This window comes from Rhinolophus sinicus, chromosome 4 (assembly GCF_057876585.1).
Source record: "Rhinolophus sinicus isolate RSI-liver-muscle chromosome 4, RSI-T2T, whole genome shotgun sequence".
Classification (NCBI taxonomy): Eukaryota; Metazoa; Chordata; class Mammalia; order Chiroptera; family Rhinolophidae; genus Rhinolophus; species Rhinolophus sinicus.
The window spans coordinates 24,672,469-24,689,690 of NC_142504.1; the positions used below are offsets into that span (position 1 = coordinate 24,672,469).

Consider the following 17,222-nt stretch of genomic DNA (forward strand, 5'->3'; position numbering starts at 1 on the left):
AGGTATGTGTATTTCTGTAGTTATCACTGCTGTCCCATTCTGTAAATATAGGTACAGCTCGACTTATGTCTAATTAAAAAATCAATAACAATAATAATAGTTACAATAATAAGCATTACCGTTTATTGATCAAGGGACTTTCTTCCCAATGATTCTAAGTGCTTTTTATGAATTAACTTGTATGTCCTTTGCAGCAAATCTATACAATAGGTGCTTTATTAAACCTTTTTCATTATTGAGGAAATCTAGATATAAATGTGTTTTAACTTTTTCTACCCATACCACATGGATGTCTCAACTATACATGTTAACAGAGGCCAGGCATGGTTGTGACACACAGGACTGTGATTGTATATCCTGAGGATTAGGTATTACAGCAGCTTGAAAATGTGTGTGTGTGTGTGTGTGCGCGCGCGCACGCGCGTGTGTGTATTTAAGATTGGTGAGAGTCAATGCTAAATTTCATTGAATGTTCCTTCCTGCCTTAGGTTTTCCACAAAATAGTTTTGGTTTGCAGTCCTGTGATTAAACAAGTAACCTTTCTGGAATTTATTTTCCTTTACTAAACTTTACCTTTATCTACTGTGATTGGGCAACTCTGTTTTGTTTTTCTCAGGTATTTTTAAAAATAACATTTTCTTTTTTCAAATTATACATTTATGACCTTTCCAATGTAGAAAATTTGGGTCAAAAGAAAAATATGGTGAAAAAAATCATGCATGCATATTCTATCAACCAAAGAAACCACTGTTAACATTTGGAGCACATCCCTTACTAGTTCCCAAATATCATCCTGGGTTCTAGACAAGTTTAGTTCTTCAATTAGTGCCTTCTTCCACCTCCTCACCCTGTCTACATCACATATTTTTCTTTATACTTGGTAATTTAGTTTGGTTTTGCCAGCTTCAGATACGGTGATTAAGCCAGATTTCATTTAAGACTACCTACTGATCTCTAGATAGGAGGAAATTTCCAGCTCTTTCTAAAAAATTTCTCATAATTTCATTTGAAAGTCAACATATTTATGCAAGTGCTTTGTAATAAATCCTTTTCTTTTATATCTTTTAAATTAAAACTACATTGTGTTTTGAAGTCTTTGAAAGTTATAAAATAATTATTATTTCACCCATTCCATTGTATAAAGATACCTTTCTACAAGAAAGGGAAACCAGTTTTGTAAACATTTAAGTGGAATAAAATGCACTAATGTTCTTATAAAAGTATGTGGGGCCCCAGTACTGGGATTAGTATTGGAGATGCAGAGACCATGAAGAGAGTATTCATAGGTCAAACAGATGTGAAATACATCTTCTGATATGTTTGTAAATGGAAAGACTACAAGCAGTTTAGTACTGGGGTGCCTGAGTTGAGGTTCAGAGTAGAGTGAGACCAGAGAGAGACAGAGTGGGAGACTAGACAAGAACCTGATTATGGGGAGTACTGAATGCCACATAAAGAATGTAAGATTTTAAATGTAGGTACCAGCAGACAAACCTGGATTAAGTCCTATTTGATCAGTTTACTAGGCTGTTCCCCCCACTCCTTGGGTTAATAATTATAGGTAACATTTATTGCTTAGAGTTACATAGCTAATAGATGTTAATAGATGGCACAGTCAGATTCAAATTTCAGCATTCCAACCTCAGAGACCATAGACCTGGCAACTTGACCATAATAGCTTTCTAAATGGGGGAGGATAGTGAGTGTAAAATTAGGGTGCATGAGGTTTACAGACAGAATGCTTAGATTGGCTGTTCTCAAAGCATTGTCTGTGGAGTCCTTAGGGTGATGGGGGTTGTCCCTGAGATCCTTTCAGAAAGTTTGCAAAGTCAATACTAGTAGTAAGGTTATTCACTTATTTTCACTGTGTTGACAATTGCATTGATGATACAAAAACAATGGTGGATAAAATTCCTAGTGTCTTAGCACAACTAAAGACCTGGGCACCAAACAGTACTAGTAATCATAGTATTCTTTACCACCAGTGATTCATGGGGGGGGGGGGGGGGGGGGCAGCCATAAAAATATGACTTAATTAAATCTCAGTCTCTGATTTCATGTCTATTTAATATACTGTGTGAAGAAATGAGAAATACTCATAAAGAACACCTAGTAAATACCAAGGTATCATAGCTACTTTGTTCCCATTAGAATTTGCCATCTTTTTCAGGAGCATTGGTTTTACTGGAAAGAATGGCAGACAGACAAATACTGGCTGTTCAAACTTGGGTAGCTGACAAACTTTCTTGAAAATGAAGAAAGTGAGCTTATCACTTTAAGGGAAATAACTGACAGTATTTGTTATCAGTGATAAAATTTAAGTGTTGAAGAGATAATTAGAATTTGGAGAAATCTGTATCCACCACTTTCTAATACTTAAAGCTTTTCTGATGATATTAGTGGTGATAATGATGAATGTGATTTAAAAACAAATATTATGTAATAAACTGAGTCAGTTTTGGGAGATCTGCCTAATTCACTAATTATTTGACAAATGGCCAATGTATGATGTTACATGAAAACATACATTCAAAAGTCATGGGAAACCAAATAGATTTTAATATAACACATTATAGAAAGTTTGTTGATATAAATTCAGTTACCACATTGTATCTATTATTAATAAACCATTACTTGTTGAGTTTTTCTATGATATCAAAGACGAATATTCACAATTGTATGCAAAGGTTATTAAAATAATCCTCCATCTTTCAGTTACATATTAGTATGAAAAAGGCTTTTCTTTGTTTACTTCAACCAATATGATAAATTGTATCAGTGAATGCAGGAGCAGATATGAGAATCCAGTAGTTTTTTGGTAAGCTTGACATTAAAGAGATTCACAAACATTTAAAACAACCACAGTGTTCTCACTTTTTAAAAAATGCAGTTATATTTAATAAAACATATTAGTTATTTTAAAAAGAACAAAAAACTTTTCAAAGAATAGAATAAGAAAACCTGGAGTTACAGGCATAGCAATAAAGACCCAGAGTAGGGTTCTGATAACAGAAGAGACAGAATCTAGAAAATGTCTTGATTATATGAAAGTATGGGAGGATGGTAGACTATAAAGTGAGTGCCAACTTGGTGAATGTGATGACTATAAAAATTATGTTGCATTTTATTATGATAAAGACTATAGGGCGGCCGGTTAACTCAGTTGGTTAGGGCACGGTGCTCTGAACAACAAGGTTGCTGGTTTGATTCCCACATGGGCCGCTATGAGCTGCCCCCTCCACGACTAGTTTGAAACAACTCCTTGACTTGGAGGTGATTGGTCCTGGAAAAACACTTAAAAAATAAATTTAAAAAAATATAACAGGAACAGATTTGGGAGATATGGGAACATAAATGATTATTTCTGCTTTAGACATGTTGATTTGGAACTTACAAAAGACATATACTTAGTGACCTTGATTTGGATATTGGAAATGTGAGTCAACTCTTAGAGTTGACTGGACAAGGGATAAGAGTTTGGTAGTTATTACCTGTTCCATGTATAAATTGATAGGATGGGCAAAATTAACTTCTTTTATGTATAAATATAAAAGAAGAAAAGTTAAGATGAGTATTACATTCTTATGACAAGTGGGGCAAGACAAATGTAAAAAGAACACTAAGAATGAATTATCAGAGAGGTAGAAAGAGAAGAGAATGTTTTGGAGGGTGTGTGATGAGACTTTCAAGAGTTTCTGAAAGCTGCAAAAACAAAGTTCGATAAAAACTGAAAAGAGTCTATTACTGTAGGCCACTGGTTCTTCTATTATGTTCTAAGCTGATGGTTCTCAAACCAGCAGGCATCAGAATGGGCTTGTTAAAGCAAATATTATTGGGCCTCAGCCCCAGATTTTCAGTAGGTCTATGGAAGGGCCCCCAAATGTACATTTCTAAGTTCACAGGTAGTATTGATGCTGTTGATCTAGGTACCATATTTTGAATATCATTGGTTTAGGCAGTTAGAAGATCCCCTTCAATCATTATCAGAGAAGCATAGTGGGGATGGAGGACTAGAGTGCTATGAGATCTGAATGTGGGTCTGGCTGTTCCTATTATTCTATAGGAAAGTGGATTTTGAGGATGGATAGGGTAGTTACTGCTAAAGATGAAGGATATGAGAAAGAATATTTGAAACTAAAATGAATAAATAAAATGATAGTGACTTAAAATTGTCTATAACTGGTGTTAAAGTGGACAGAAGAATGGTTGATGGTGCAAGAACTAATAGAAATGGGATCCAGAATAGGTTTAAAAATTAATATTAAATAACAATGTTGGTTAAAAATAAAAATAAAAAAAGAGGTGGCCTAGTAAGGGCTACTGTGTATCACAGGTGCTCTAGCAGATGTTATATTCATTTTCATAGTTAATATTTTCAGTAACCCTATAGGGTAGGTGAGAGAAGAGTTCTTTTTCTAACATCTATGGGAAGGATGAAGGAATCATTTGTCTATAGATAGGTTAATTGGTATCAGGTTTGAATTTAAAATAAGTTATTGAAATTCAGAAAAGAGTTTTACCTTGGAATGAACAAATGGAGAAGGGGCTGACTATGGTTTAAAGAACTAGAGTAGGCAGCCTCTAAGATGGTCTCCAGTGATCTCCATCTCCTGATATTGACTCCCTTGTGTAATTTTTTTTTTCCCTTTGAGTATGAGTAGGAACTAGTGACTTCTAATGAATATCCCAGAACTGATGGGGTGTTACTTCCAAGATTAGGTTGTGAAAAGACAGTGGTTTCCATCTTGGGCCCACTCTCTTGTTCTCTCACAACACTTTCCAACTAGAGGAAGGGGCCAGGCATTTACCACCAGCCTGTGGCAAGCCCTTGGCTTCAATGACTTAAGCCTTCACTAGGAAGTAATGCTGGTTTTCTCAATAATGTTAAAAAAAAAAAAAAATGTCAGTTGCCAGATTGTGAAATTCCATTTTGAATACACAAACTTAAGTTTTAAAGGATATATCCTGTTATATTCACTGTCACAAGCAAGTACATCTGTTATTTTGCTATATACCTTTAGGGTTATGAGAAACTTGTGAAATCGACCTGCTTACTCCTTTTTATGTCCTACTGATAAACACAATTCTGAATGCAGTTATGGTGAAGATATATTTAGCATATCTTTCACCCCACAGATTCAAAAAGTCAAACAGCTAATCTGATAGATTTAGAATATATATTTGTATCCCTCTTAATGCAAACACAGAAGAGAAAAAGTACATTTCTAAGTTTGAAGAGGACTTCTTTTCCAGTACATAAGTAAAATTTTCCCCTTTAACTTTTTAAAAAGATTTTATTGGGGGAAGGGGAACAGGACTTTATTGGGGAACAGTGTGTACTTCCAGGACTTTTTTCCAAGTCAAGTTGTTGTCCTTTCAATCTTAGTGTGGAGGGTGCTGTTCAGCTTCAAGTTGTTGTGCTTTCAGTCTTAGTTGTGGAGGGCACAGCTCAGCTCCAGGTCCAGTTGCCGTTGCTAGTTGCAGGGGGCGCGGCCCACCAGCACCATCCCTTGCGGGAGTCAAACTGGCAACCTTGTGGTTGAGAGCCCGCAATCCAACCAACAACTGAGCCATCTGGGAGGCAGCTCAGCTCAAGGTGCCATGTTCAATCTTAGTTGCAGGGGGCGGAGCCCACCATCCCTTGCGGGACTCGAGGAATTGAATTGGCAACCAGCAGCCTTCGGAGTTAGGAGCATGGAGCTCTAACCGCCTGAGCCATTGGGCTGGCCCCTCCCCTTTAACTTTTAATTGAGCTTTAGAAAGGATACAGTTTAATATATCTATCTATCCATCCATTGACCTTATTATGTTTAGTTGTTTAATGTCTACTGAATTCAAGTGTACTTAAAAATGGACAGGTTCTTCTTTACAATCATCTCGCTACCACCACCATCGTAAGAAAAGAAAAAAAGATTTTGTGGTAAAACGTATTTAATATCATGTATCAAATATTATTTAAGCTCGGTGGTTATTGGAAAATTTCCATTGTAGATATGCATCAGTAAACTTTCTTTCCCTCTCCCTTCTTCTCCCCACGACCCAGACCCTCCCTCTATCCTTTCTTTCTCATTACTTTCTATTGAAAAATGGAAGCATCTTTGAGAGACAGATACAATAATAGGTTTAATGTGTGTATGTGTGTATATACATATCGTGCTTCCCCAAAAATAAGACCTAGCGGGACCATCAGCTCTAATGCATCTTTTGGAGCAAAAATTAATATAAGACCCAGTTTTATTTTAATACAATATAGGACAGGGTCTAACATAATATAAGACCATGTCCAAAAGACACAGTAGAGCTGATGGTCCGGCTAGGTCTTATTTTTGGGGAAACAGGGTACATACATACGCTTCCCCTTCTGTTTTTATATCTGCCAAATACAAGCAAATACTAAAAGTCACTTTATAAACATGTTTCTGGATCAACTATCTATAGTAAAGATAGTTACTTTTCAAGAAAGTGAAAAAAATTGCTATTCAAATGTTGGTATCATTGAAAATAACATTCATATAAATTGTTTAAACAAGAAAATATATTGAACATGAACAAATTTTGAATCCATTGACTAAAAACAGCCAAAGGAACTAATTTGTTAATCTGATTTTAATTTATTTCATCAATTCTTACTTGAGGGATTAAAACACACTGAAAAATCAAGCATTTTGATAACCATAATGATTCATTCTTTTCTAGTTTTTAAAAATTTAGTTTTCAAATACTGTTGACATACAATATTGTATTAGTTTTAGGATAGAATGATTGATTTCAATGGGGGGAAAATAGACATTTGCCATGTTCAACATCTCTAAAAAATTGCACAGTTATCTGTGCAAAATGGTTTCTCAGTCATGGGATTTACAAGGAGCTTCAAAGAGAATGGATAACACTGGTAATATTGTTTAGATTGCATGTAAAATTTAGGGTAAATGATGCTTAAAGTGTGCTAAAATAATCCCTAGTCTCTGCTCCTATAATAAAATGATCACAGCAGTCTTTCTTTACCATCAAAGCAGATGGCTCTAATGATTTTTCAAGCCATTGTTAATTCATTTGCAAACAACAGAGATCAGTTGGCAAATGCGGACTGAGGATGAGATGTTACTGTTCATAAATGCTCCCAAAGTTTGTTTTATCCTATCATTACTGGAAAATGGTATTTACTTAAGTTAAATTATTTGTGTGAACCATCACTGTGACAGTCCTGCAGTTATAATAAATTACCTGTAAAGTGAAATGAACATCACCTGGTTGGTTACCGAAGTTGTGGTAATGCAATTGACCTCATGGAATAAGTGAGCTCATCTATGTTCTTTAAATTAAAATTTTATGAAAGAAACTTTTTGTCTTTTCCCACTTTGAGAATATGTTTACTGGAACATATTTAATGCATCCTCCACAAGACACAGAAAATACTATATATAATATCAATAAATTCTGACTTATACATTATATAATATCATTAATAAAGTTTATATGAATAGTTTAAATATCAAATGAGATCATTGAAAACTCTTAGCACATATCATTCAGGATAAAGCCAAGTAACCCAATTTATCAAGGCATTTGTTACACAACCAAAACATTTGCATAATTTGATGGTGCATTTTTTTCCCCCAGTTGTTTTAACCGGACAATAAGTCATGAACAAAATATATATTTCTACTTGTTTAAGCAATCTTCTGAACCTGAAATTGAGTTTTTGAAACTTTTATCTTCACAAAACTTTGAGTTGTTTTTATCAATATCTATATGGCCTCAAGTTAGAAGGTGATTGGAGATTTTAATCTTGTCCATATTGTACATTACAGACAGATCTGAGGGAAAAATATTCTTCCCCAGAACAAGCATTTATCACTTATTGATGTGAGTAATGTTTCCAATTAGCCTACACAGCCTTGTTTTCTTTCTTAACTGATCTTACTTGAGTTAAAATATGTTTCATGATTTGTGATTGATGGTTTGCCAGATAAACCATTTAAAAGGTAGCAAGGATAGACAAAGGTGTTGGGATGCCTCTGACTATAATAAATAACATGAGCTACGTGTTAAGAAAACTGTGAAATTAGATATTGAAGAGCATTGATGCTTGGGGTAGTAGATGCTTGGATTCAAGCTGGAATTATAAGTAAAATAAAGTTGTATTCTAAATTGCTTATAGCCAGGAAAGTTATAGGTGGTGTTGGTGATGGCCTGTCATGTATTTTTTCATGTTGTTCTAGTGCAATTATTGTTCAACTAACTTTTACCACCCTGAAAAAGATTTACTGCATTTTAATAATCATTTTGAATTGAAACATACCTATGATCCAAACTTCTTAATAATCTAAACATGTAATAGCCAATAATATTAGCTTGGATTTTAATTTCTTCATTTATTTAAGAGTATACTTAAAACAGGTAAAGTAAAATGTCCTCTCCTAGCACGCATGCCACAGCTGAGTAAACCTAAAGAGCTTAACTGCATGAATAATCCTTGTGACACTTCAATGTCCATATTACTTTTATAAATGTTTTAGTTTCATCACTAATCTCTTTTAAGAAGAGGCTCTTTATGAAGCAAAATATTTTACTGGTTAAGTTCACGAAACATTTCCTAACAATATGGACTCCTTAAACAAAATATCTAACTTTAAGACTAATTATAGAAAACAACTGTTTCTACCTGTGAATTTTGAAAAGTAGTATTGGTCATTAAATAGTAATTTGGAAGTAACACTTGTTCAAATGGAGAATCAGTTATTCATTGTTTTCCTGGTATGTATATATTTATTTTTTTCCTGGTATGTATATTTTTGCCTTGGGTAAGATGATCTACAAGAAGTCTACATGCATGCTAAGTACGCAGGAGAATGTTTTCTCTGAGCTTCTTTTTCAACTTTTGTGGTTAATTAATTCATTCAAAAATATATATCAAACACTTTGTATGTGCCGGGCATTGTTCTAGGTGCTGGGAACAAAATGCTTAACAAGACAATGTTCTGAAGAAATATAGCTCGATCATTCTTGGTTCACAAACCTTTTATGCTATCACTTAACTCATAAAGGTGTATAGATTTTTGCCCTTTGTCAGCCTCCTTTATGTAGCATAGCAAATACTGCTATATACAAATGCTGTATGAACCCAACACTAGTTGTTTGAATGCCAAGATTGTCAGACAGAGTATGATATATGGAAATTCTATGCTTTAAAAATGTGTTATACTTCATCTAAAGAGAAAACATAACCCTACAGAGAGAAAACTAGGAAAATGTTTAAAAGAGCGAAAATAATTCAATATCAATTTAATATCATGTTGTGATACTGAACTAATATTTTTGAATCTTGAGTTTAACACCCAGAGTGAAAATTGTAGTGAGTATCTCGGGGGTAACAGCTAGGTAACCTGGGCTCTTAGAATTAAGGTTTCCCTCTGAGAATGAAATTAGACACAATCATCATGAAACAACTGAGATCAGTCAGCTATAGAAATAACTGAACTAAAGTAATAATCTATGACTGAAGAGTCTAGAAACACCTAAAGACAAATTTCCACAACTAGGTTATTGGGTGACTGTCTTAGCATAGCTAAAGTTATCATGTACTCAATTTTGTTTGACCCTAGATGTAAAAATAAATAAATAAATAAATAAATAAATAAATAAATAAATAAAAAATAGAGCGACAGCAAAAATCTCTGATAGCTTTAATTGTCCTCATTTTGCCCTGAACACACTATGGTATTTTTTTTTCCTGCTTACCAAGGAGTTGCTTGATTATTAATTTAAATTTTTGACCTACATTAAGACAGGGTGACTACATCTTGATCACAACTCTAATGGGTGTACTCTAATATCTTTAGAGGCTGGATTAACAATAAATTGTCAATTGAGCCTGGTGTAAGACAGGGAGTTGGGGACTTTGGTCAAATTGGAGAGAGAATGCCTGTCTAGAGAAGCATTAAATAGGACATTTTTGTGGGCCACATTCAGTTTATAATCTCTGATGGATACCCACACGGAAACAAGAATTTATTGAGAGTCATAATTGTTAAAGAAGACTTTAAGATTTATCTCCTGTTTCTTTGTAAATGAAGACAAATATATCTGATGATTAAAATGTATATATATATATGCATGTATATATCTATATATGCACATATAATTATACTAGCACACACATATGTACATACATTGTCATACCCAAATATACATATGTTCATATATATGTATATATATATGTTATGTTTGTGTGAGTGCAGATATATGAATATATGTACAGATATGTAGATATATTTATTTTTATGTAATTCCTTGGATAGCGGCATTTTCTTTAAAAAGCAGGACTATAGTTTAAGCTCTTGTCCTAGAGATAATATTTTATTTTATGCCTGAGTTTTTCTCAAATCAGTTGCTCAAGATAGTTCCTCAAACAGGGAGTTTTGTGCATGTTGATGTGTTGAGGAGACCTTGTACATTAAACGCAATACAATATTTTAAGGTAATTTGTGAATTAAATTCAGAAGTACGCTGAATATGGAACGGGAGCTTACTTATCTCAGTTCTGAGAGACCTCTGACAAAGGTGGATTTGCATAGACTTTAGGTTAAACAGATTCCCCCAAAGCAGTTCTAGGCAAGGATTCTAGGGAGAAAGATATGGCTTTAGTTATTGCTAGGATTTTGTGATTGTCTCATGTTCCCTTCCCATCATTCCCTGTTGCATAGGAGCAAAGACTTGATGGTGGGGTGGAGGGCACCCTGATCCCACCCCACCTACAAGTGGGCCCTGTTTGACTCCATCATGCAAACTCCTCCCTCCTGCTATGATGAATGCTTCAGAAAGCTCACCTTTCAGTCTGGCTTTTCAAGATACTCCTGTGTCAGTTAAATTGGTTTCGGAATGGGTGATCTGGGCCAAGAAAACATGGAAGGACGTTGATGAGTAATTGGGGAATGAGAGCTAGCTGCAGTTCAAAATTTCTGTCTTTCTGGATGGTATGGTATTTGGATATGGATCTTGAACCTGTGGCAGTGATTTAGACAGTCTTAGAATAAAGTTGACACATAGGAAGTCAATTTAGAAATGGGGAAAAGGAAGTAGCTTTATGATGTCCTCGAGATGCTAAGTCCAACCAAAATCTGAAGCTCTATCTACTTCTGTATCACCCATGTATATTAATCAATGGATTCTTTTTTTGCTCAAGCCAGTTTGATTTTGATTTTCTGTTGCTTAAAATACAGAGTTCTTAGGTGAGGACCAGTCTCCAGATGTAGTGTGGTTCTTGTCTCCCTCTTTTGCACTCAGATAAACGCAGATTACTTTGCAATCACTTAGCCTATGCCCAAGTACCCTTTCTGGTGTTCAACTTTGGTGAAGGACGGTAAGTCTTACTTTCTGCCATTATTTTAACATTGTGGAACAGTGAAGATTATGTTTTTAAGTTGTGTAAAGAAATGAACATTATTACTTGTCACTTATACCACAATAAAGCTAAAATTAAAAAAAAAAATAAGTGAACATTATGAAATACCTCCATTTGTGGAAAATGGGTTATAAAATACACATAAAACAATAGAGGTAATCTCAGTATACCAATAATTTACACTGAAGGCTTGTTGAAAATCATTCATAGAGCTATGTTTTAGTAAAGAGACAGACTCCCTACAACACAATGACTTTTGTCTCACCTTGAATCAAAACTATTAATTCCCTATTTCTTTGTGATTCTTTGAACTATATCATTCTCATTATGGAGACTGTCATGAAGAAAAGACAGCAAGTCTCTGCATGAAGAGCTGTGAAATTCATTCGTGAGTAACAGCAATCAACTCGTTTATCTAACACCGTGCCCACAAAAATGATGCAGAAGTACAAAATCCAGGGAAAACGAGAAAAAAATCTAAAACAGGCCTAAGGAGATGTGCCTTCCAACTTAGCCTGATGGAAGAGAGGTCCGAGTGGTGCGTCTGGCACAATGACACCAGCAATAGTTTTTTTAGTGGGGATAATTTAGCCCTAGTCTTCATGTCTGGTGCCAGAAAAGCAGCGGGTATGATGAAGGAAATCTACTCTAATGAAGTAGGATAGGAGATATAGTACCATTTAGCAGAGAAAGGTCTTGGTTTGCAGTTTCACTATGGAATGAATGCTATGTGGCACCAGCATGCTGTCTGGCACCCGGATAGTGCTTCTTATTTAAAATAGCTCTTTGTGCCCCTTGTAAACAGGGAATTGCAGTGAAAAAAGCCAGAGCAACTAGAGTGGAATAGAAGCGTAAGAGAGGCAATAAGATCATACAGCTGATGTTTCATTGACTAATATGTGAAAAGTCTTATATATGATAAACAGGTTAAATTGAAAACATATTACAAAGAACATCCTGCTACTGGGAAAACCACAGCAGTTTCTCCTGACTGTACACCTTAGTGGCTCTTTGGGAACCGTGGTCTCTGGCCAGCTGGTCAGGTGATTGTTCTATCTTTTTCTATGCTGAGCTTTCCCTTACCTCATTTCCACAGTTGGCAGCAGTATCAGGTATAGAAGAGAACTATGTGTATATGACAGAAATGGAGTTGTAAAAGCTCACTGTAGAATGTTTACAAGTCTAGGACATACACTGAAACAATAAAGAAAAACAAAGGCCAGGGAAAGAAATAATTGGGTTTAGAAGTACAAGCTAATGGCTTCATGAATGTAGCCTTTAAACTGAAAAGACATTTAAATTATCCTTCGAAGGATTAAACTTCTTTGTAAATTACATTTTTTTTTTACCTTTTTTCTTCCTTATTTTAAAAAAGTCTATTCTCTTTGGATGAATTATTGTTCTTAGACATTTTCTTTTCTGGAACGTTGTTTTCAACAGGCTCATTTCAGAAGTTAATTTTTATGATGAATGCCATCTTTCAGGACCTTGAATCTACCTTCCAATTACTGAGAAGATGCCAATTCAAATTTGGTGATTTATTTCTTTAAAAATAATCAGTATTTTTAATAACTCAAAAAGGACACATATTGAAGAGAATGTTTTATCAGTGACAAAGTCTGGCCCTGAAAGAGCTACACTCTTTCAGGAGAGGAATAAATATGAAAATAAAAACAGCTGAATTTATAGAAATAATTAGCTGATAGTACAAAGTAGTGATCAGAAAAAGTAATACTTTTCCATTCATAGATTCCATATTTTAAAAAATAACATTTAGACCTCTATTTGAGTTTCATGGTGTATCTTTGAATTAGGCAATATTGATGTCATTGCTTCAACTTTACAGATGGGAAAACTGAGACAGTATTTGAATAAGGTTCAATATTTGTGGCCAGAGTAAAGGAAACACATATTTATGTCCTCTTATTAAGCATTATGCACTATGCAGACTTAACGTGTGTGATTTGCTCCTAGTGGCAAATAACTTCTGAAACATAGTGGCTTAATCCAGTAAAGATGTTTCTTGTTTGCACTGCATATGCAACATGTGTTATGGAGATGCTTTGCATCTATTCAGGGGCCCATACTAAAGGAAGAGTTTTACAGGAGCTTTGACAATCACCAAAACAAAGACAGGGAACAAAGAGAATTTCCAGTGGATCTTTTTATCCCTCTAGGTTTATTGCTATATAACTTACATAAACATCCTATATGACTAATGTGTACTACACGGTGATTTAATATACACATATATTACAAAATATTTACCACAATAAGGTTAGTTAACATTTTCACTTAAAAATTCCAATTATTATTTTCTTTTAGTTAAGATCTTCTCTTAGTAACTTTCAAGTATACAATACAGTATTGTAAACTACAGTCACTATCCTGTGTATTAGGCCCCTGGAATTATAGTAACAAACTTTCAGTTCATATGTCTTCTTTGGAAAATGTTTATTCAATAAGTCCTTTGCCCATTTTTTAAAAAGATTTTTATTAAAATGTAGCTATCATACAACATTATATTAGTTTCAGCTGTATACCATAGTCACTCAACATTTATATACCTAAAGAAGTGATCACCATGGTACCACGTTATCACAATATTATGGACTATATTTCCTATGCTGTATATTACATCACCAAGACTTATTTGTTTTATACCTGGAACTTTGAACCTCTTATTTTTCTTGATCTTTTCCCCCTTTTTAAAATTTTCAATTAGAGTTGACATTCAATGTTTCATATTAGTTTCAGGTGTTCAACGTAGTTGTTAGACATTTATATAATTTACAAAGTGATCCCTCTGACTAGTAACCACCTGTCACTAAGCATAGCAATTACCATATTATTGTTTATAGTCCCTATACTTACTTTACATCCCCATGACTATTTTGTAACTACCAACTGGTATTTAATACTTTCACCTTTTTCACCTTGCCCCCAACCAACCCCCCTCCCATCTATCATCCCGATAGATCTAGTACCCATCTGACACCATACATAGTTATTCCTTATATTATACCCTGCATCCCTATGACTACTATGTAACAACCAGTTTGTACTTCTTAATCCCTTTCCCTTTTTTACACACCCCAACCCCACTCTCATCTGGCAATCATCAAAGTGTTCTCTATATAAGGTTTTTAAATGTTTTTTGTTTATTCCTTAGATTCCACTTATAAGTGAAATCGTATGACATTTGTCTTTCACTGTCTGACTTACAACACTCAGCACAGTACCCTCTAGGTCTGTTCATGTTGTCTCAGATGGCAAGATTTCATTCTTTGTTACAGTTAAGCGATATTCCATTATATGTATGTACCACCTCTTCTTTATCCATTTACCCATTCACCCAGGTTACCTTCGTATCTTGGATATCATAAATAATACTGCAATGAACATATGGATGATCATGTCCCCTCGAAGTAGCATTTTGGGTTTCTTCAGATAAATAACCAGAGGAGTGATTACTAGGTCCTTCTTTGTCTTTTATTATAGTTTTGTTTTAAAGTCTATTTTGTATGGTATAAGTATTCTAGCCCAGCTTTTTGTTTCCATTTTCATGAAAAATCTTTCTAATCCCTTCACTTTTAGTCTGTATGAGTCTTTCAATCTGAAGTGAGTCTCCTGTAGGCAGCATATGTAAAGGTTTTGTTTTCTTATCCATTCAGCTCCCTTATCTTTTGATTGGAGCATTTAAACCATTTACATTGAAATAATGATTAATAGGTATGTAGTTATTGTCATTTTATTATTCATATTGTTTATTTTATTTTTTTATCTTAAGTTCCTCTAAGATTACTTGTAATACTGCTTTGGTGGTGATGAACTCCTTTAGCTTTTTCTTGTCTGGGAAGCTCTTTATCTGTCCTTCAATTCTAAATGATAGCTTTGCTGAGTAGAGTACTTGGTTGCATGTCCTTACTATTTTTTTTTTTTTTTTTAAGGTTTCAAATGCACTTTATTTATTCAGTCATGCCATATTTTAACAGCTACATAGTGCTTTCGCTTGGTATCAATTATGAGTTGGTTTTGAAACAATTCAGTATTATGCCAACTGGGATGATTACTGATCTCGCCATTCCTTTGGGATGACTCTGCCAACAGGGGACAGGTTCCATTCTATTCCATCCGTGTTGCTGTATATGTCCATGTAGCAACACAGACTGTGACTCCGCTAGCTAAAACAGCATTACCATATTTGTCATGGAAATCAGGTGTCCATTTCTGGTGAATCTGCCTTGCCATTGCTGAATACTTCGAGCTGGGAGACGACTTAGCATTTTTGGCCAAGGGAAACATTGTGAAGCCGAAGCCTGAAGACCGAACTGTGGCAGATGCAGCTGCTGGTTTGTTGAACTTCGCGTCAAATACCACATTTCCTTACTTTTTATCACTTTGAATATTACCTGCCAATCCCTTCTGGCCTACAAAGTTTCTGCTGAGAAATCAGCCGATAGTCTTATTGGAGCTCATTTGTCAGTAACTTAGCTGCTTTTCTCTTGCTGCTTTTAAAACTTTCTGTTTGTCTTTAACCTTTGGCATTTTAATTATGATGTGTCTTGGTTTTGGCCTCTTTGGGTTCATCTTGTTCGAGACTCTTTGTGCTTCCTGGGCTTGTATATTTATTTCCTTTGCCAGGTTAGGGAAGTTTTCTGTCGTTATTTCTTCAAAAAATGTTTTCAATTACTTGCTGTATCTCTTCTTCTGGTACCCCTATAACTGCAAATGCTGGTATGCTTGATGTTTCAGAGATCCCTTAAATTCTTCACATATTGTTTGAATTCCTTTTTTTCTTTTTGCTTTTCTGATTGTTTTCTGCTACCTCTGAATTGCTGATTAGATCCTCTGCTTAATCTAATCTACTGTTGATTCCCTGTAATGCATTTTCATTTCCATTATTGTATTCTTTATTTCTTATTGGTTCTTTTTTATGTTTTCTATGTGTATCTCCATTTTTTATGTTCCTATGTCTTTGTTGAGATTCTCCCTGATATCATTGAGAATCCTTATAACCAGTGTTTGGAACTCTACATGTGGTAGATTACTCGTTTCCATTTTGTTTAGTTCTTTTTCTGGAGCTTTGTTCTGTTCTTGTATTTTGGATATGTTTCTTTGTCTCCCCATTCCGGCTGTCTCCATGTTTGTGTCTATGTATTAGGTAGGGCTCCTATATCTCCCAGTCTTAGTAGAGTGACCTTATGTACTAGATGTGCTGTGGGGCTTAGTGGTGTAGTCTTCCTGGTCACCTGAGCAATGCACTCCAGGTGTGTCCCTTATGTAGGTTGTGTGCACCTTCCTCTTGTAGTTGAGCCTTGGTTGCTATTTGCACGTTAATGAGACGGATTGACCCTTGGGCTCAGTGGTTTTGAGGACTGACCATGACTATAGTGGAGGAGTTTTTGTGCAGGAGCTTACCCTACAGAGGAGAATCTGCCTAAGCAGGGGTCTGGTGCCAGTCTAATCCACCCCTTGGGTGTGTCATTCTTGGAGGCATATGGGTGATCCTCCAGCTTATTTCAAAGTTGGTCACTGGGCATGCCAGCCCCAGGGCCACCTGGGAGGGGAGTCGCTGCAAATGGAGTTCAGCTGCAGCTGTTGCCCCACTTGGATCTACCCAGCAGGAGTCACAAAGCAATCCTAGATGGCTGCCTCCCATGCCTTGCTTGTAAGTGCCTCAAGTGACCAAGCCATGAATGCAGGTTGGCTGCTGCTAATGCCAGGTCAAGGGCTGCTCAGCCAGAGGTACAGGACATACTCAAGACAGATGTTGCTTGTCTAGGTTCCGTGGACCTTTCAGAGATGCTACAAAATT

At 35.3% G+C, this 17,222-nt stretch overlaps 1 pseudogene; it reads right to left on the reverse strand.

Annotated features, from left to right (window-relative positions):
* Positions 1–15,382: 15,382 nt before the first annotated feature.
* LOC109445045 (cytochrome c oxidase subunit 7B, mitochondrial pseudogene) lies at positions 15,383–16,006 on the reverse strand (annotated as a pseudogene).
* Positions 16,007–17,222: the final 1,216 nt, after the last annotated feature.